The following is a 20,897-nucleotide window of genomic DNA, read 5'->3' as shown; positions in this document are numbered from 1 at the left end:
CTTTTGTCTCTACTGCCTTGTAGCAGTTGACTTCCAGACACCAACACTTGTTTTTGTTTTTACCCTGGAGCAAAGTCTGCTTAGAGCTGCCACCCATTTTCATTATTATGGATTTCTTCTCTATATCTGAACCACAGAGATATTGATATTTTAAAATTACACCTGTGTATTTTAAAGACACTTAAAACTTTTAAGCTTTTATTGTTAAGTGTTTGGAGTGAAAGAGCAATGGGGATTTCCAAGGGAACTCATTCTACCAACTTGAAATACTTTTGCTTCCAGGGTAGAACAGGAAAGACTTGAGCATAAGTATATCTATGCTGACTTTCTGACCAATGAAAGGCAGGTATGTAAGAGCATAGACATATTTGCTTCCAAGATGTGGAGATAAGGTAATTTTAATAGAAAGTAATATAAACATTTTCTATATGTGTTTGTTCACTACCCAGTATTCTAAAATCTTGGTTGATAAACACAGCCTTTGTTGAAAAAGTATTCTGAGTAGTGGTGTCCAAGAAACCTTGCACTTATTTAACACTTTTGTTGTTGCAGTTCTAAAAGAGTGACTATTTTGGGAAAACCGGGGCAGCACAACAGCAATGGTGATGTTGTTGATACAGTGGTGGTGGGGGGGGTAGGATTGGAGAGAAAGCAGAGGACAGAGGATGGATCATGGTTATAAAGCCATGCTTTTCTTATCTGCAGTGATTTTTTTTCTTCTTTTGGCATGATTTTCTCCCAACAGAATAATTATTTTGATACTTTTATTTCCTATATCAAAATGTATTTCTTCTGAACTTAAAAATATCTTTCTCTGCACTCCATTTTTTGGTATTGTGATACCCTAATCAAAATGCAATCTTAGAGAGGTATTCTAGTCCCCTTGACAATAATGAAATGGCTTTGCTATGCAGCTTAAAACAGTAGTGTTTTTTTTTGTGAAAGCTAAATTACATTTTAGTCCTATTCTTAATATCTCTTGCTAATAGGAGTCAATTTTTCTTTAATGTCAAAGTTCATGTATTCACATTCACCTTTTATTTTCTAAAGTTTATTGAAGTGTAACATACCTATGAAAAAGTGCATAAATCCTAAATTTGATAATTTTCTTGAGATGAATACAACTGTATAACTACCACTCAGATCACAAAATAGAAAATTACCAACACCTCAGAGATTTTCTTTTGTGCTATCTCTCAGTTACTGCCCTCTTTCCCAAAATGTAATATTTTGACTTGTGTAACCATCTGTATGTTCTACCTGTTTTGAATTTTATATAAAAGGAATCGTAGAATATGAACTCCTTTTTGTCTGGCTTCTTTCACTCAGCATTATGTTTGTAAAACTCTTCTAAGTTATTGTTGTGGCAGTAATTTTGTTTTCATTGCTGCTTAATATTCTATTGTATGATATAACATAATTAACTTGTTTGCTTTGTTTATTTATTATGAACATTTGGGTAGTTTCCAATTTTAGCCGTAACAATAGTGCTGCTATAAACATTCATGTGTGTTCATATAAGGCATTCTTACATGTTTTTTGTTTATATATATAATATATATATTATATATATATGGAATTGCTAAGTCATAGAGAATGCTTATGTTTAGTTGTAGATATCACTGAATGGTTTTCTGAAATGGTGGTACCAATTTTCTTCATCACCATTAATGTATGAGTTTCAGTTGCTTCCCATTCTTGCCAACACTTGGTATTGTTAGTCATTTATTAGCCATTTCTATAATGAAATCTTATTATGCTTTTACTTTACATGGCCCTGAAAACTAATGAAGTTAAAAATTGTTATGTTAATTGGCTATTTGCAGAACTTCCTCTTGTGAAGTGTCTACTATCCTTGTCAGTAGTTTTTTCTTACTGATTTATAGGAGTTCTTTTGAATTCAGTATATGAATTGCTTGACAGACATATAATGTAAATTTCTCTTCCCTCTTTGTTGTATGAGTTTCTATTGTCACAGCAGTATGTTTGGATATGCAGAATTTTACTATTTTAATATAATATAATCTATTGTTTTTACCTTATATTTAGTACTTTTTTGTTCTATTTTAAAGATCTTTGCTTACCACAAGTTCATAAGAATATTTTCTTTATTCATCTTTTAGAAGTTTTATAGCTTGATGTTCTACATTTAGATCTACATTTCTTCTAGAATTGATATTTGTCAATAGATATATATGAAGTTAAAATTTGTTTCATTTTTTTCTGCAGGTATATATTTAACAGAGCACCATTTATTGAAAAACATTTCTTCTTCCTATTCCACAATGTATCCTTAATCATAAAGAATGGATCTCTTTCAAGACCCCCTTCTGTTCTGCTGGTATATTTATGTTCAAAATACAGTGTCTTAATCACTGAAGTTTTACATCTTTTTGTTTGTTTGTTTGTTTTTCTTTTCTTTTTTAAATTTTATTTTAATCATTATTCAAGTACAGTTTTTTCCCTTTTACTCCCAATCCAGCCTCCCACCCAACCCTCCTCTCCCATTACCATCCTCTCCCTAGTTTTTGTCCATGTATCCTTTAAATTTGTTCTTGTAAACCCTTCCCATTGTCCCCTGAAATTCCCTCTTCTCTCCCCTGTGGTCACTGTCAGCCAGTCCTCTATTTCGGTGCCTTTGTTTATATTTTGCCTGTTTCTTTGTTTTGTTGTTTAGGTTCCTGTTAAAGGTGAGATCATATGGTATTTGTCTTTCACTGCCTGGCTTGTTTCACTTAGCATAATGCTTTCCAGTTCCATCCAAGCTGTTGCAAAGGGTAGGAGCTCCTTTCTTTCTGCTGCATAGAATTCTATTGTGTAAATGTACCATAGCTTTTTGATCCATTCATTTACTGATGGGCATCTAGGTTGCTTCCAGCACCTAGCTATTGTAAATTGTGCTGCTATGAACATTGGGATGCATAGGTTCTTTTGGATTGGTGTTTTAGTGTTCTTAGGATAGAGTCCCAGCAGTGGAATTGCTGGGTCAAAAGGCAGATCCATTTTTAGTTTTCTGAGGAAGTTCCATACTGCTTTCCATAGTGGTTGTACCAGTCTGCAGTCCCACCAACAGTGCACTAGGGACCCCCTTTCTCCACAACCTCTCCAACACTTGTTGTTTGTTGCTTTGTTTGTGATGGCCATTCTGACTGGCATAAAGTGGTATCTCATTGTGGTTTTAATTTGCATCTCTCTGATAGCTAGCGATATTGAACATCGTTTCATGTGTCTTTGGATTTTCTGTATGTCCTCCTTGGAGAAGTGTCTGTTCAAGTCCTTTGCCCGTTTTTTTAAGTGGATTCCTTGTCTTAGAGTGTAGTCGTGTAAGTTCTTTATATATTTTGGAGATTAAACCCTTGTCTGAGGTACCATTGGCAAATATATTTTCCCATACAGTTGGTTCTCTTTTAATTTTGATACTATTTTCTTTAGCTGTGCAAAAGCTTTTAATTTTGATGAGGTCCCATTTGTTTACACTTTCCTTTATGCCCCTTGCTCTAGGGGACATGTCAGTAAAAAAGTTTCTTTGTGAAATATCTGAGATTTTCTTACCTACGTTCTCCCCTAGGACTTTAATGGTGTCACATTTTATATTTAAGTCTTTTATCCACCTTGAATTTATTTTTGTATAAGGTGTAAGTTGGTGCTTGAGTTTCATTTTTTTGCATGTGGCTGTCCAGTTCTCCCAACACCATTTGTTGAAGAAGCTATTTTTACTTCATTTTATGTTGCTTCCTCCTTTGTCAAATATTAATTGACCCTAGAGACTTGGGTTTATTTCTGGGCTCTCTGTTCTGTTCCATTGGTCCATGTGCCTGTTTTTATGCCGGTACCAGGCTGTTTTGAATACAGTGGCCTTGTAGTATAGTTTAGTGTCAGGTATTGTGATCCCTCTTACTTTACTCTTCTTTCTCAAAATTGCAGCAGCTATTTGGGGTCGTTTATGGTTCCATATAAATTTTTGAAGTGTTTGTTCTATGTCTGTGAAATAAGCCATTGGTACTTGAATAGGTATTGCATTGAATGTGTAAATTGCTTTGGGTAGTATGGACATTTTGATGATATTAATTCTTCCAATCCATGAACATGGTATATGTTTCCATTTGTTTTTGTCTTCCTTGATTTCTTTCCTGAGTGTTATGTAATTTTCTAAATACAGGTTTTTTACCTCTTTGGTTAGGTTTATTCCTAGATATTTTATTTTTCTTTTTGCTCTTTCAAATGGGATTTTTTCTTTGATCTTTGCTTCTGCTGTTTCATTGTTGGTGTACAGAAATGCCATTGATTTCTGGATATTGACTTTGTATCCCGCTGTTTTGCCAAATTCATTTGTTAGGTCAAGCAGTTTTTTTTTGTGGAGTCTATAGGCTTTTCTATGTACACTATCATGTCATCTGCAAACAGTGACAGTTTTGTTTCCTCCTTTCCAATTTGGATGCCTTTTATTTCTTTTTCTTGTCTGATCGCTGTGGCTAAAACTTCCAGTACTATATTGAATAGAAGTGGTGAAAGTGGACAGCCTTGCCTTGTTCCTGATCTTAGTGGAAAAGATTTTAATTTTTGCCCATTGAGAATGATGTTGGCTGTAGGTCTCTCTATATGGCGTTATTATGTTGAGGAATGCTCCCTCTATTCCCACTTTGCCGAGTGTTTTTATCATAAATGGGTGCTGTACCTTATCAAATGCTTTTTTCTGCGTCAATTGATATGATCATGTGGTTTTTGTCTTTGCTTTTTTTATATGATGTATTACATTTACTGATTTGCCAATATTGTACCATCCTTGCATCCCTAGAATGAATCCCACTTGGTCATGGTGTATGATCTTTTTAATGTATTGTTGGATGCGGTTTGCAGGTATTTTGTTGAGAATTTTAGCATCAATGTTCATCAGCGATATTGGCTTGAAGTTTTCTTTCTTTGTTGTGTCTTTATCTGGTTTTGGAATTAGGATGATGTTGGCCTCATAAAAGAGTTTGGGAGTCTTCCATCTTTTTGGATTTTTTGGAATAGTCTGTGAAGGATAGGGGTTAGCTCTTCCTTAATGCTTTGTAGAATTCTCCTGTGAAACCATCTGGCCCAGGGCTTTTGTGTGTTAGGAGTTTTTTGATTACCGCTTCAATTTCTTTTGCTGTTATTGGTTTGTTCAGGCTTTCTGCTTCTTTTCACATTGAGTTTTGGAAGATTACATTTTCTAGAAAGTTGTCCATTTCACCTAGGTTTCAAATTTCTTGGCATACAGTTCTTCGTAGTAATTTCTTCTCCAATCCTTTGTATTTCTGTGGTATCTGTTGTAATCTCTCCTCTTTCATTTCTGATTGTGTTTATTTGGGTTTTCTCTCTTTTTTTCTTGATGAGTCTGGTTAAAGGCTTGTCAGTTTGTTTATCTTTTCAAAAGAACCAGCTCTTGGATTCATTGATCCTTAGAATTGTGCGTTAGTCTCTCTGTCATTTAATTCTGCTATGATCTTAGTTATTTCCTTCTTTCTGCTTGCTCTGGGCTGTCTTTGTTGTTGTTCCTCGAGTTCCCTCCATATATGTAGGGTCACGTTGTTTGTTTGGAATGTTTCTACCTTTTTTAGGTGGCCTGTATCACTATGAACTTCCCTCTCAGGACTGTCCTTGGCTGTGTCCCATAAGTTTTGGATTGTTGTGAGTTCATTTCATTGTTTCCAGAAACCTTTTAATTTCTTCTCTAATTATCATTCTTGACCCATTCATTGTTTAATAGCATGCTATTTCAATCCATGATTTTGAGGTTTTTGGGTTGTTTTTTTCCTTGGGATTGGTTTCTAGCTTCAGTCCTTGTGATCCGAGAAAATGCTTTGGTATGATTTTCAATTTTTTGAAATTGTTGAGGCTTGTTTGTGTCCTTTCATGTGGTCAATCTTTGAAAATGTCCATGTACATTTGAAAAGAATGTATAGTTAGCTTTTTTAGGATGGTGGGCTCTGTATGTATCAGTAAAGTTCATTTCATCTAGGGTATTGTTCCAATGCCACAATATCTTTTTTGATATTTTGTTTGGAAGATCTGGCCATTTTTTGATAGTGGGGTGTTAAATCTCCCACTATAATTGTGTTGCTGTCCATATCTTTCGTGAACTCCTCTAAGGTTTTCTTTATGTAGTTGGGTGCTCCCTGTTGGGTGCAATATATTTACAATATTTATGTCTGCTTGGTGGATTCTTCCCTTGAGTAGTATGAAGTGACCTTCTGGGTCTCTCTTTATGGACCTTTTGGAAGTCTATTTTGTCTGATATGAGTATTGCTACCCCGGCTTTTCTTCCTGTCCATTTGCTTGAAGATTGTTTCCAGGCCTTCACTTTCCAGCCTGTGCAGGTCTTTTTATCCTGAGGGGGGTTTCTTGTAGGCAGCATATGTGTGGGTCATTTTTCTTATTCATTCAGCTATTCTATGTCTTTTGATTGGAGCATTAATCCATTTATGTTTAAGGTTATTATTGATAGGTACTTATCATTGTCTTTTACTGTCCGTGGTTCCTCTCTCTCTCTCTCTCTCTTTTCCTTCTCTTCTTAAAGCAATCCTTTAGAATCTCTTGAGAGCTGGTTTGGTGGAGGTGTATTCTTTACACTTCTTTGTCTGGGAAGCTTCTTATTTGGCTTCTATCTTGATTGAGAGCCTTGCTGGATAAAGTAGCCTTGGTTGCAGACCTCTGGTTCTCATTACTTGGAGTATTTCTTGCCATTCTCTTCTGGCTTGAAGTGTTTCCATTGAGAAGTCAGCTGTTAGTCTTATTGGGGCTCCCTTGTATGTTACTTCCTGTTTCTCCCTTGCTGCCTTTAAGATTCTCTCTTTGTCTTGAAATTTTGCCATTTTAATTATGATGTGTTGAGGTGGGCCTCTTTGGGTTCCTCTTGATTGGGATCTCTGTGTTTCCTGGATTTGTGTGACTTTTTCTCATCAAATTAGGGAAGTTTTCCTTCACTACTTTTTTTTTTTTAAGATTTTTATTTATTTATTTTAGGGAGGAAAGGGGGAGAGAGAGAGACAGAGACAGAGACATTAATGTGCGTTGCTGGGGGTTATGGCCTGCAACCCAGGAATGTACCCTGGCTGGGAATTGAACCTGGACACTTTGGTTCCCAGACCCGCTCTCAATCCACTGAGCTATGCCAGCCAGGGCTTACTACTTTTTCAAATAGGTTTTCAATCCCTTGCTCTTCTTCTTCTCCTTCTGGTATCCCTATTATACAGATATTATTATGTTTCATATTGTCTTGCATTTCTCTTAATCCCTCTTCATTCTTTCTGAGCCTCTTTTCCTTTTCTTGCTCTTTCTGGGTGTTGTTTTCTACTTTGTCCTCTAGCTCACTAATCTGATCTTCTGCTTCATCAATCCTGATTTTCATTCCTTCTACTGTGTTCCTCAGTTCATAAATGGCATTCTTCATTTCCTCTTGGCCCTTGTTGAGAGTTTCTATTTCCTTTTTCATGTTTATATAGTTTGCAGTGAGATCGTTGTAGCTTCCCTCTAGTTTCTGATAGCTTATTGTGATTATTCATTGATAATCACATTATCAATTAACTCCTGATAATCATTGTTTTGAACTCAATATCTGATAGTTGAGTTGCCTCTATTTCATTTAGCATTTTTTTTCTGTGGCTTCCTCCTTTCCATTCAATTGGGGATTGTTTCTTTGTTTTCTCATTGTTTGTGGGTTTCTTCTCGTTAGCCTCTGTTTCTTAAATTGATCTGTTCTGGTTCCCTGTGATTATGGTGTGAACTTCTGTGGTAGAATACCTGTGAGATTCAGTGGTGCAGTCTCCTTCGTGTATCCTGGTGTTCACAACTTCCTCCTACTCTTTTTTGTGATCAGTTGGAGGAGTAAGGCAAAATGGTTTAAAACAGCAAGACAGTATACTATGATATTTACATTAGCAGCCAGTAGAGAAGAGGTGGGTTATCCTTTGGCTCCTTATAGTGTTAACCGTGATCCTCCACCCCACTATCCACATTTTAGAAAGGATGGAAAGAAGATGAGACTCTTATTGGGGATGAAAGGATTGTTAATTCAATTTAGAAAGCTGTGAGGCTGTGGGAGGTCAGATTCTAAGGTAGGGTTGGAATAAAGATTAGTAAATAGGAGTAGTGTGTAAACGAATAGAGACAACGCCCACAATAGTATAGTTCAGGAAATTGCAAAGTGGACTGAGATCAGGTAGGGGTGTTGAGTAGTATTTACAATTGTATGAACTAGGTCTTATTTACAGTAATAGTAAAGTGACAGTCTTGTGGCAGAACTGATGAGATCTAGATACTAAGAATAAGGAGTATAAAACTTTGAGAGGTATATTAATGGAACACAGATGAAGGATAGTAAATTATCAACACACTGTGACTGAGATACCGGGGGGATCCTATCAAATGACAGTATAACCAGCCAAGCAAAGAAGATTATACAGAAAGAAAAAGAATACCAAAATACTATTAAAATAAAAAATGTTGGAAAAGTGAGAAAAAGATTATACAAATTTGCAGTAACTTGCAAGATCAAAGAAAAAAGGGGGGCGGGGAAGCAGAAGATGGAGTGCAGGAGAGATAAATTTGTAGTGGAAAAAATAATACTAGGATGAATGGAAGAGAAACATAAGGGATTGAGAGATATAAAATAATAAGAATTGAAAAATAAAAAGTCACTTAAAACACAAGATAAAATCAATCAAACAACAACAGCCACAAAACAAAACAAAACAAAACAAAACAAAAAAAAAAACCTCTTGTTGGTTTCTAACTGGCCAGACCAGTTTTTCTGATCTTGTTGGCTTCAGCAGGCTGAGGGGAGTTTGAAATGCTTATCACTCTTCCCAGCCAAATCTCAGTAAGTCTCTCAGGTACTATCCCCAGGGCCAGCAGGGTGCTCTCCCCAGGGCCAATCTGACCTTCCTCTACAGGACCCTGGGCCTTCCCGAGCATGCTCTCTGGAGCTCACTGCCACAGTCTCCCAGGCTCTGGGGCCCCACAGGGCTCCTGCGTCTTTTCAGTTTCAGGATGCAAGCTCCCAGGATTACAAGGAGACGCGTGCCCTTCCCCCAAATTCCACTGCAGAGAGCTCTATGATCTCAGGAAGCACCTTTGACTTTTTTGGATTCACGGTGCTATCTCTAGGGATCGTAAAAGGGCGGGTGCGCCCATCCACCAAATTTTTGAGTTTTGGGCTCTAGGAATGCACTAAGCGCCGTGTCCCTTCTGGGTTCACAGCGTGAGAGTCAGGATTACTGAGGGGGTGTGTGCTTCCACAGTTCAGCACTGCTGGCTCCAGAAACCTGAGAACACCCACGCCCTTTCCTGGATGGGGCTGCGAGGTTTGGGTTTTCCACCGATCCACACTCCCATGGGGCTGGGGGTGCAGGCACTTCCAGACTGCCCCTGGTCAAGCCAGCTGGAGGCACTCACCCCTCCCAGGGCTATGGGTGGGTGCTCATAGCCCCTGGGCGATTGTCTCCCAGTCCAACTGCCCTCTCTATGCCTTCAAGCCACAAGGTCTTCCCTGGTGTTGCTCACCCCCATAGTCCGGGGAGGGAACAGCGACTCTACTCTCCCAGGTGCCCTGAGGCAGACCCGGGAGCACCGGGCCTGGGGACTGCAACCCTCCTGGTCCCCGAGCTGATCCCTGGGTCCCTTTTGTCCTGAAGCAGTCTCCTTACTGTCTGGTTTTTCAATGATCGCTGTAATTTTTGATGTCCTGTTTTCAAAAATGTTTCAGTAATGTAGGCCACTTGCTCTGTTCCTCCACTAATCCGTGAGTTTCCCTCCTCTTCACAGAAGCCGGGAATCACACTGCCTGGAGTAAAGCCGCCATCTTTAGAAGTCTCTGAAGTTTTACATCTTGAGTCTTGATGATGGTGTACTAAGTTCTCCAGCTCTATATTTTTTACTATGACAGATGGAGAGGGAGAGGGAAGAGAGAGAGAGAAAGAGAGAGAGAGAGAGACATTGATTTGTTGTTCCACTTATTTATGCATTCATTGGTTGCTTCTTGTATGTGCCCTGACTGGGGATTGAACCCTCGACCTTCGTGTGTCAGGATGATGCTTCAACAAACTGAACTCTCTGGCCAGGGCCTTTGCTACTCTTGAAGAAAGGACTTTACTTGGTCCTTTGAATTTTCATACAAAGTTTTAGAATCAGCTTGTTTCTTGTCTCCTTAAAACCTTCTGGGATTTTGATTGAGGTTGCATTTTAATATTTGTTTCAGTATTGGAAAAACTGACATTTTAACAATATTAAGACTTCAAATGTGAGAACATGTTTTTTATCTTTATGATACAGATCTTTAAAAATATCTTCGTATTTGCATGGTTAAGTCTTGAATATCTGTTAATGGATTTATACTTAGGTATTAAATGCTTTAGGAAATGGGGTCTTAAAATTTATTTTATAATAGCTTCTTGTTAGCATATAGAGGTACATTTATTCTTGCATATTAATCTTACACAGATTCCTTCCTAATTTTCTCATTAATTCTAAAAGATGTCTGAACATTTTTTGGCTTTTCCATACATAACTATGCCATCCAGGAGAATAGCAATTTTTCTTCGTCAATTTTTCTAACATATATATTATGCGTAAAATGTAGAGATGGAAGGTAGGTATATGTGATAGACAGAGTACACACACACAAATAGATAGCTAAGGGTAGGTACAATTTGCAAGAGCAGAAGTGGGATGGAAAGTACCCGTGGGAGGTCGGATCTCCAGAGTGGGGAATGAGAAAACTTTCAAATTTCAACAAAATGTTTCCAATAGTTGCTTGTAGATATTCTTTATTGGATCAATAGAATTTCCATTTATTCTAGTGTGGCAAGATTTTTTAAAAATCAAAAGGGTGTTGAATTTATAAATACTTTTCTTATATATTTTTATGATTATATGATTTTTCTCCTTTACTTTGTTATGGTAGTAAATAAACTAATTAAATTTGGATTATTAAATCAACCCTGTATTCCTCAAATTAATTCAAATTGGTTATGTTTTTACTTTCTTTAGGTACTACTAGGTTTAATTTACTAACATTTTCTTTATGATTTTAACGTCTAATTCATGAGAGAAATTGGCTTATAAATTTCCTGAATTGCAAGAAATTTCTTGAATTTTTTGAAGGTTTTAGTATAGCTATTATTCTGGCTTTATAAAATGAGATGAGAAGTGCTTCCTCTTTTCCACTTCTGACAGAATTCATGTAGTATTGATATCATATCTGTTTTGTTTGTGGAGAAATTCACTAGTGAATACATCTGGATCTGGAGTTGTTTTGTGGTAGTTTGGTTTTTGATTACAGATTCTATTTCTTTTCTAGTATAGTAACATTTTAATTTTCAATTCCTTCTTGTGTTAGTTTTTATTAGTTTTATTATTTAAGAATTTATTGTATATTCATTTTTGGATTTATTGGCAAAATTGTTTATAATATCTTCTAATTTTCTTTAAATTTTCTTTTTATTTTTCAATTACAGTTGCCCCCATTTTCCCCCCATTGTTCTCAATGTCCATATTGTCTGTAGTGATGTCCCTTTTTATATCCCTGATATTTGTCATTTGTACCTTCCCCATTTTTTCTTGCTCTCTCTTGGTGGGAGTTTATAACTTGATTAAGTTTTTGAAGAATTAAATGTTGACTTTGTTGATTTTCTACACGTACACATTTTCTTCTTTATTTATTTGTACTCTTTATGATTTTCCTTCTACTTTATTTCAATTTAATTTGTTGTTGTCATTCTAACTTATTTGATGTACATTCTTTTATTCTTCTTTTAGTTGGCTATCCTAGAGATTATAACATACATCATGACTTATGAAATCCAAGTAAAATAAATTAGGACTTTGTCACTTCTCAAGTGAGACTAGTATTTTGAAACACTTTAATTTTTGTTAATTCTCTTTACCAAGTTTTACCTTTTGTGTTATTGATGTTGTGTATTTTGTCTATACATATACTTTAACCCCCAAAGATGTTATCATGTTTTTATACGGTGAGTATTCACTTTCATTTATGTTTTCCTTTGCTCTTCCACACTGCTTACATTTCCAAGGGTTCATTTGGGATTATTTTTCTTCTGCCTAAAGAACTCTCTTTAGTATTTCTTTATTATGGAATTTGTAAGGACAAAATTTCTCAGTTTTTGTTTATCTGGGATGTTTCTATTTAAGCTCTCTTTTTATTTTATTTTATGCAGTTTTTGAACATGAGAGATATGATGTGGGGAGATGCTTCATTTTTGTATCTTTTTTTCTCAAACTTTTGTTTTTCAAATAAGGTTATACTAACAAGAAAGTGGCAACAATAGTGTACTATTATACTATTATATACCAGATATATACGAACCCCCAAAACCTAGAATTTATTTATAAAACTGTGTATTTATTCTTACATATTTAAACATCAGTCACCTTCAAAATACTCTCCACTTGATACAATAACCTATTAAGACATTTTTTCCACTGCTCAAGAGTTTTTGAATTGGTCAATTTTAATGTCTTTTAGTACTTCTGACATTTTTTTGTTTCATCTCTTCCTCATTTGCAAAAAGTTTCCCTTTGAAGACTTTTTTCATCAGGGAAACAAACAAAAATAGGTCAATTGGGGTGAGATTGGGTGAATAGGGAGGATGGGGCATGGGAGTCATGCTGTTTTGGGTAAAAAACTGATGAACATTCAGCTTGGTGTGGACAGGTGTGCTAGTAAACCGCTCGTCATGAAATGGGCAAACACACTGAAAGAGTCTTCAAAAAATTCACTGAAGCTGAAGGCAGCCTCTCATAGCAATGCCAGCTGGTACACTGGCATTCCTTGAACAGTTTTCTAGTGGGGGGAAGCCTGTATTACCAGGGCCCTACCCTCCAGAAGATTATATATATGTGTGTGTGTGTGTGTATATATGTGTGTGTGTGTATGTATACACACATATATATATAATTCTTTGAGGTTGTTTCAGAGTAAATAGAAAATATGATTCTCTTTACCACATAATTCATTGCTCAAAACTAGGTACTATATTTTTATCTTTAATGGTTATTTTCTCTGGATATATAAAATTCTAGATTGGATTAAAAAAGAAACTTTCAGCAGTTATTCTATTGTGTCTGGTTTTCATCGTTTCTGTCAAATTTAGCTGTTAATTTGGTAGCGCATTTGAAACTAATACATTTTGCTCCTCCAGCTGATTTTAAAGATTTTTTCTTTTATTGTGATTTTCTTAGGAATTTTGTTTATAATGTGCTTAAATGTGTGTAGTTTTTTTTGTTGTTTAATCTATTTGTAATTCTTAGACCTTTGTGAATTTGTAGACTGATGTTTTTCATAAGTCTTAAAACTGTATCAACCATATTTCTTCAAATGTTGCACCCTCCCATCCCAGAACTTCAATTATATGAATGTTAGACTTTTTCTTCATATTCCTGTCTCTTATACTCTTTTTGTACCACTTTTTTCCTGTTCTCAAGACTGGATATTTTATAATAATTTATCTGTTTGTTCATGAATTCTCCATATCCAATTTGTTGTTGAAACCATGATCATATTTTACTTTACCTTTCAGTTCTACAATTCATAATTATTTTTATAGATTTTAGTTCTCAAGTGAAATTCTCCATCTCATCTATTTTTTAAAACATCATTTATACCTAGTTTAAAGTTGGTGTGCTGTAACTGGGTATCTGGTGGTTCTGTTACTATTGTCAACTTTTCACCTGGTCTTATGGTCCTGTATATATATATATATGCTTAATACTTTTAAACTTAGTGATGATATTATATATGAACAATTGGAGTGGTTCTAGATAATGTTTTTTTCCTCCAGAGATGATTCATTTAATCCTTTGTCAGTCAGCTAGAAAAAGGGGTAGACTTCTTAATCTAATCAGGAATTGAAGAGACTCTAGCCTCTATTTTTGACTTTTAAGTCTCAGTTTTAGGTTTGCCCATCTCAGATGATGGAACTCAAAAGTTGAAAGTAGAGCTGAGATATTTTCCTGAGCTGTCCTACTTGGCAGATCCTGAAATTCAATTTTTGTTTCATTGGCACTATTGTTACTGGGGGATATATGTCCTTCAGTGGTGTCATGGGAAGCAAATTTCAGGGGCACGTACATAGGAGGAATTTTAAGTGATGGTGGCAAGATTTATTTAAGCACAAAGCGATAGTACTCTCTCAGAGAGGCAGAGGGTGGGCATGCTAGAGGGTAGTGGCTTTCCTGAGATCCTTGAGATATTTCCTTGTGTTCAGGAAAGGACAGGCTTTCTTTTGAACCATCCAGTCTCTTTCCTGGATTTTCTAGGGCTTTGCTTGTGCCCTCCCCCTATCCAATCTCTTTTCTTCCAAATTTTCACAGGCCAGTTCTTCTTCCTTTCTTTTTTAAAATTTATTTATTTATTGATTGATTGATTTGAGAGAGAGCGAGGAAGGAAGGAGAGAGAGGCATCAATTTATTGTTTCACTTATTTATGTATTTATTGGTTTATTCTTTTATTTTTAATCCTCACCTGAGAATATGTTCTTATTGATTTTAGAGATAGATAAAGGGGGAGAGAGAGGGAGAGGAGAGAGAGAGAATGAATCAATATTGATCCATTGCTTCTTACACATGCATGACTGGGGACTGAACCTGAAACCCTGGTATGTACCCTGACTGGGGATTGAACTCTCAACTTTGGCGTATTTGGATGATGCTCTGACCAATTGAACTATCTAGCCAGGGCTTCCGTCTCTTTGTTATGGCTGTCATTTTGGCTCCTACTGCACATGCCTCATAGTTCCACTATGTCATTTAGTTTCTATGGCACATGTACTTAGTAAAAGAAATTCCCTCTGCACCATTTTCTCCCTTCACCCTTTAGTCGGGGGTAACATGCTGGTCAATCCTCCCTTCCCATGGCTACAAAGCTATCTTTCCTGCCTAGTCCACCAGGCAGGATGTTTCATTACTATCTATATAGCTAACTGCATACTCTAACACTGCGAGGCTGTGGAAAGCTCCACTGAGGTTTGCTCTAGTTTTTTTCTCAGTTTCTTAGCTACTTTTCCTTGTGCAATTTAAGAACTGTCAAATGCTATGAGGGGAACACTTATGTGAATTTATACCTACTTTTCTCTGCTCTTCTTTGTCAGTGATCCCAGTTCCTCAGACCCCTCTGGAGGCCTTAGTAGGCCCAAAGTGCATTTTTTTCTTAGCTCTATGAAAAAAGCTTCATAGGTGTTTGCCTGTTGGAATTTGTGTTCTGCAAAGCCTTTTAGCTACTGCTTTTAGTCTCTTCCTTCTTGTTTAAGATTCAGTAAACACCCCAAGGGGAAAAGCTATATACAGAATGTTGGGCTCAGCTCAAAAAATTTCTCTTCTTTCTGAGAACTTGGCCTCTCAATTCCTGGATGCCTCCAAAGCTCTTCAATCCTTACATATTTTAAAAAGTATTTTATACAGCTTTTCTTGTTCCTTTTTGCTGGAAGTGTTATATGACAGTTATTCCATTTTTGTTGTAAGTAGAATATCTGCATTTATCTTTAATATATTAATTCTTTTGAAAACAAGGGTTTTTTAAAATTACTAGGTACATGAGGTCTTATTAATCTACTTTATTAAAGATGATTTAAAAATTTATTAATTGAAACATTTTTTCCTCACAAATGATCTTGTCTCTTCTTACAATGTATACACTCTAATAAACACCTAGTTTTTCCATTTACTAAAATGGACAAATACAAGCTGTTTGCTGCAGGAGATTTTGCTTTAGGCTTTTGCTTGATTGAAGTTTTACGTTGAAGATTGCTCTCTGTCCATAAGTCAGACACTCAAGAGCACACCTTCCACCTCAGCAAGTGCCCCGGAAAAGCAGCCTGTCAGGAACACTAATGATGAGTGGCAACTGTAGGGAAAGAAGAGAGGTTTCTAAAAGGACTGGTGTCTTTGCAGAGTATGTCCAGTTGGCAGTTGCTTCAAGAATGTGTTATCTTAGCCTTAAGTTAAAGATAGGCTTAGCCACCAAATAAAAGGTTTTATATTTTAAAAATTGCCATGGTTTTCCTTTTTGTCATCTCAAGTAAATAATGAGTAGCCAAAGTAACTGATAAGCTATCATTTCAAGATCTCTTTCAATTCAGTGTCTATATTATTATTAAAAAGAAAGTTAATATGGTCTTATGCAGAATTAGACAAAGTGTATAATTTCTAAGATGAATAAATTAAATGTTTTTCTTGAAAATTTCCATGTTCTTTTCTCTATTCGTGTCTTTAGCTAAAATGGATTCTGTTTTCCTCTGTGAGTTTGACTTTGGGAGCTGGCTCAGATTTCACCTTCTTGAGGAATTGTTCCTTGCTTCCATACCCGGCCTTACTATACCCTTACTCATGCTTATTAGTGCTTGCATGCATTAAATACTGCATAAATGCTCTACCTGAATTATCACATTTAATAGTAAAAAATACAGTAAGAGAGGTTTCCATTTTAGAAAGATGGAGAATAAATTTCAGAGATGTTAAGAAATTTACTCAGTCATGCCATTAGTGAATGATGTTGCCTTTATAAACTTTTACATTTCCAATTTGTACTATATACTGATATTAAATCCTATTTTTTGTTAGTGTTCATCTGTAATTTTTAAATAGTCTTTATATAGTCCTTTAATCTTCCCTCATTGTGTCTAGTAGAAGACTCTATACAGGAAATGCTTAATAATGTTCCCTGAAATAACTATTCAAAGCACAAGTAATCATCATGGTGCTAGAAAGACTTTCAAGAGCTCAGCTCTGGTTTATATCCTGATGCGTAGAGATATCAAGACATTTTGTCATACAGAAAACACTAGAAAGGTACAAGTTTATAACATGATTCAACCCTGGATGTTTGTGGGGACAATCAAATTGAACATATCCTTGACAATCATGAAGAATACTTTTTTATAGTTTTCTAAATTTATAAATTCCTTCAGTTAGTGCTTGCATGCACAACCCACATTTTCTCTTTATTTTTATTATGAATAATAATAGTTTTCATTTTGGGGATTAACTGAAGATGGCAAAAATAAGCTAAGATATGGCTGCCTGCCAGACCCCTTTACTAAAAAGTGGCATATACTCTAACCAAGTGTCCAGTTCAGATTTCCTCCCCTAAATTTAGAAATTATTATGACTTCAGATCTTGACAATTGATTTTGAATAGTGAAGAGATGCACATGTCTACTCCTGAGGGAAAGAGAATACTCTTGTATGCCACAATAGTATTTTCATGGAGGTGTATTATTTATTGAAATAAGACCCCTTTGTTTTTGAAGAAAAAGATGCCTTATAACTAAAAATTTTAAAGTAAAACATCACATTTATGTAGTAAATAAATAACTATAAATAATTGAAGTTAGGAAATATTCATTTTTATAAAATTTCATAATTCAATTTAGGGTCATTCCAGAGAAAAAGTTATTATTAAAAATGACATGTTTTCTAAGTAAATTTTTGTTCCTTCTGGAATTGTTTGTTCCTTAACTGTTTTAACTTACCAAGATGCCACTGAATTTTGATATTGTCTTCATTGCTTTTGCACTCATACCCATTATTCCACCCAGGTCATTGTTATTTTTAAATTCAAATGGCTTAGGTTTCAGCTAGTTTATTTATTCTTGTTAAAATGAATCTCTGCTATAAGCATTCATGGAGTCCAACCTTGTCAAATGTAAACTCTGAGCCACTTTTGGATATTGGGCAGAATCAGAAGAGATATGGGGTGATGTTGCCATTCAGTTGTCTCTGTAGCAAACATTGTTCATGAATGATAATGCTCTAACTTGCTAGACCTGGATAGAATTTCACAATTTTCTCGATATGCCACTCTAGACTATCACAAACAATTGATAGACTTTGACAAATCAGATGAAGTCTCTATGCTAACTTAGGTCTTCTGTTTTAGTTGTGGGAATGGTATATTATGCTAGATGAAACTACAAAATACTGCCAACAACAACATTTCCTATAGCTGCTAATATTTTAAGTATGAGAATATTTTATTCCTTATGCTCCCAGGAAAAAACTGATACGATAACCAGTAAACACCTGAACTGGTTTTAATCTTATGTAATTGATTAATGACAGTTTTTTTTTTGAACTTACCTCTGAAAGCCAGCCAATCAGTGACCTCATGCTTTGAAAGTCAGCCTGTCAGCAGTAGACTGACCCCAATGACCTTGCATTTAAGACCAACATCAAGAAACTTCTGTATCTGTAACCAAACATAACTGTGTTTCTTTATTCAACATAAGTCACGTGACCTAAGATGGTGGGGGAATAAGTGAAAGATATTCTAACTTCCTCCAAGGACCAAACTGGAAATACAACTAAATTGTAGAGAAATTATCCAGAATAACAAACTGAACACTAGCTGGAGAGAAGTCTTATAACTACAGATAGTCTTATAACCACATCACCACAACGAGACTGGTTGGAAATGCAGAGGAGGTACTAGAAGACTGGCTGGGTTCCCATGGGGCAGCTGAAATCCTAGAGGGATATTTCAGTGGCTGGGGGGCATTCTTCCTGAGAAGTGTGGGATTTAAACCCCAATCTGGGCTCCCCAACTTATAGCACCAGATCCAGGAAAGGAACCCAAACAACACATGGCCATGAAAAGCACTGGGGTTTCTATCTTCCAGGGAGAGATGGCTAGAGACTCAGAGAGCCTCTCAAAGGGCCCACACACAAAATTCCATTTTCAGTCACTTACCCTGGGCTCCAACAGAGGGAGGGCAGAGTGGACTAGAGATGCTTGAAGAGAGTCTGGTTGGTGGCTCTGGGGAGAGAACTGAAGGAACAGCCACCAGATCCATGTACTGAGTTATTCACCACCTTGAAGGAGCCATCTCTCTCAGGCAGAGCACTCCCCTCCAAGCAATATCAGCTGGAAGGGAAGCAATAGCCCTGCCCACAGGAATTACTCTGCTCTACCCTGTGGTGCTTAAGCCCAGTTGCTGAGGAGTACAGCTGGAAGACTTTCACACTTTAACCTTACAGAAAGCCTGGAGGCAGAGGTGGATATCTGGGAGCTCTGAGTTTTCAGCTGACCCACCCCTGGGACTGGTGCTGGTAAAAGCCAGCTTTGGGGCAAAGCCTGGTTCTTTCTGCACACACACAGGACCAGCAGAGAGAGCCACATGCTGTGGATTGCTGATAGCTCCAAACAGTTTGCCCAGGGCCAGTCACAGGCAGGGTTTGACTTAGGTGTGCACCAGAGTCTTGCAGATCTACCTAATACATAAAAACAAATACAAAAAAGCAGCCAAAATGGGAAGATGAAGAAACAGATCCCAGAATGAAAGAAAAACATATTTTTCCAGAAGAACTAGATGAAAGGGAGTCAAGCAATTTATCAGAAAGTTTTGAGTAATGACTATAAGGAAACTCAAGAGCATGAAAAAAGAAATAGAAACCATGAAAAAAGAAATAGAAGCCATAAAAAAGAACCAGTCAGATATAATGAATGCAATGTCTGAAATAAATATACACTGGAAAGAATAAACAGTAGGCCGGATGAAGCCAAGGATTGAATTACTAATTTGGAAGACAAGGTAGAGAAAAAAACCAAGGCAGAGCAGTGCAAAGAAAAAAGAATTTAAAAAAATGAGGAGAGCTTAAGAAACATTTTGGACAACATGGAACATAATAACATCCACATCATTGGAGTACCAGAGGGGGAAGAGAGTGAACAAGGGATCAAGAATCTATTTAAAGAAATAATGACAGAAAACACTTCTAATCTGGTGAAGGAAAAAAGACACAAATCCAGGAAGCTTAGAGAGTCCTAAACAAGTTGGACTCACAGAGACCCTCACTGAGACACATCATAATTAAAATAACAAGGCTTAAAGATATGGAGGGGCTCCTAAAACACACAAGAGAAAAGCAGGTAGTTACTTATAAGGGAGCACAGATTAGACTGGAGTAATCTGATTACTGAACAGAAATATTTCAGCACAGAAGGGAGTGGTGTGAAATATTCAAGGTGGTGAAAAGCAAGGACCTACAACCAAAGCTGCTTTACTCAGCAAGGCTATCATTTAAAATCAAAGGAGAACTAAGGAGCTTCCCAGACAAGAAAAAGCTAAAGGTGTTTGTTAACACCAAACCAATACTGTAACAAATGTTAAATGGCTTGCTTTAAAAGGAAGAAGAAGAAAAAGAGAAAGAAAGAAAAAAACAGAAGAAAACAGTGTAACAATAAAATAGCACTACATTCATATCTATCAATAATCACCTTAAATGTAAATGGCTTAAATACTCTGACCAAAAGACAGAAGGTAGCTGAATAGATAAGAAAATAAGACCCATATATATGCTGCCTCTAAGAGACAAATCTCAGATCGAAAGATACACAGACTAAAAGCAAAGGGATGGAAAAAGATGTTTTATGCAAATTGGAAAGAAAAAAGCTGGGGTAGCAGAACTTATGTCTGGCTAACTAGACTTTAAAACCAAGGTTATAGTAGGAGACAAAGAAGGACATTATATAATGATGAAGGGAAAAATCCAAGAAGAGGGTATATCCCTGGTAAACATTTACCAACCCAAATAGGAGCACCTAAATATGTAAAGCAAATCTGGATGGACATAAAAGGAGAGATAGACAGCAGTACAGTGATAATTGGGGATTTTTACTCCCCATTGACTTCAGTGGATAGATCTTCCAGACAGAAAATCAAGGAAACAGCAGTCTTAAATGGCACACTATATCAAATGGATTTAATTGATATCTTCAGAGCATTTCACCCCCAAACAGCAGAATATACATACTTTTCAAGTGCACATGGAACATTTTCTAGAATAGACCACATGTCAGGACACAAAACAAGTCTCAATAAATTTAAGAAGATTGAAATCATATCAAACATCTTCTCTGACCA

The 20,897-nt window shown here is 36.3% G+C and overlaps 1 long non-coding RNA gene across 1 annotated transcript; it reads left to right on the top strand.

Moving 5' to 3' along the window:
• Window positions 1–5,053: 5,053 nt before the first annotated feature.
• LOC118500111 lies at window positions 5,054–19,687 on the top strand. Its single transcript, XR_004902641.1, has 3 exons — window positions 5,054–5,064; window positions 7,064–7,067; window positions 19,335–19,687. It is a non-coding gene; the product is annotated as an uncharacterized LOC118500111 (long non-coding RNA).
• The last annotated feature ends 1,210 nt before the right edge of the window (window positions 19,688–20,897 follow it).

Source organism: Phyllostomus discolor, chromosome 4 (genome assembly GCF_004126475.2).
Source record: "Phyllostomus discolor isolate MPI-MPIP mPhyDis1 chromosome 4, mPhyDis1.pri.v3, whole genome shotgun sequence".
In the NCBI taxonomy this organism is placed as follows: Eukaryota; Metazoa; Chordata; class Mammalia; order Chiroptera; family Phyllostomidae; genus Phyllostomus; species Phyllostomus discolor.
The sequence above is the reverse complement of the archived record's forward strand: the minus strand, read 5'-3'. Positions and strand labels throughout refer to the sequence as shown.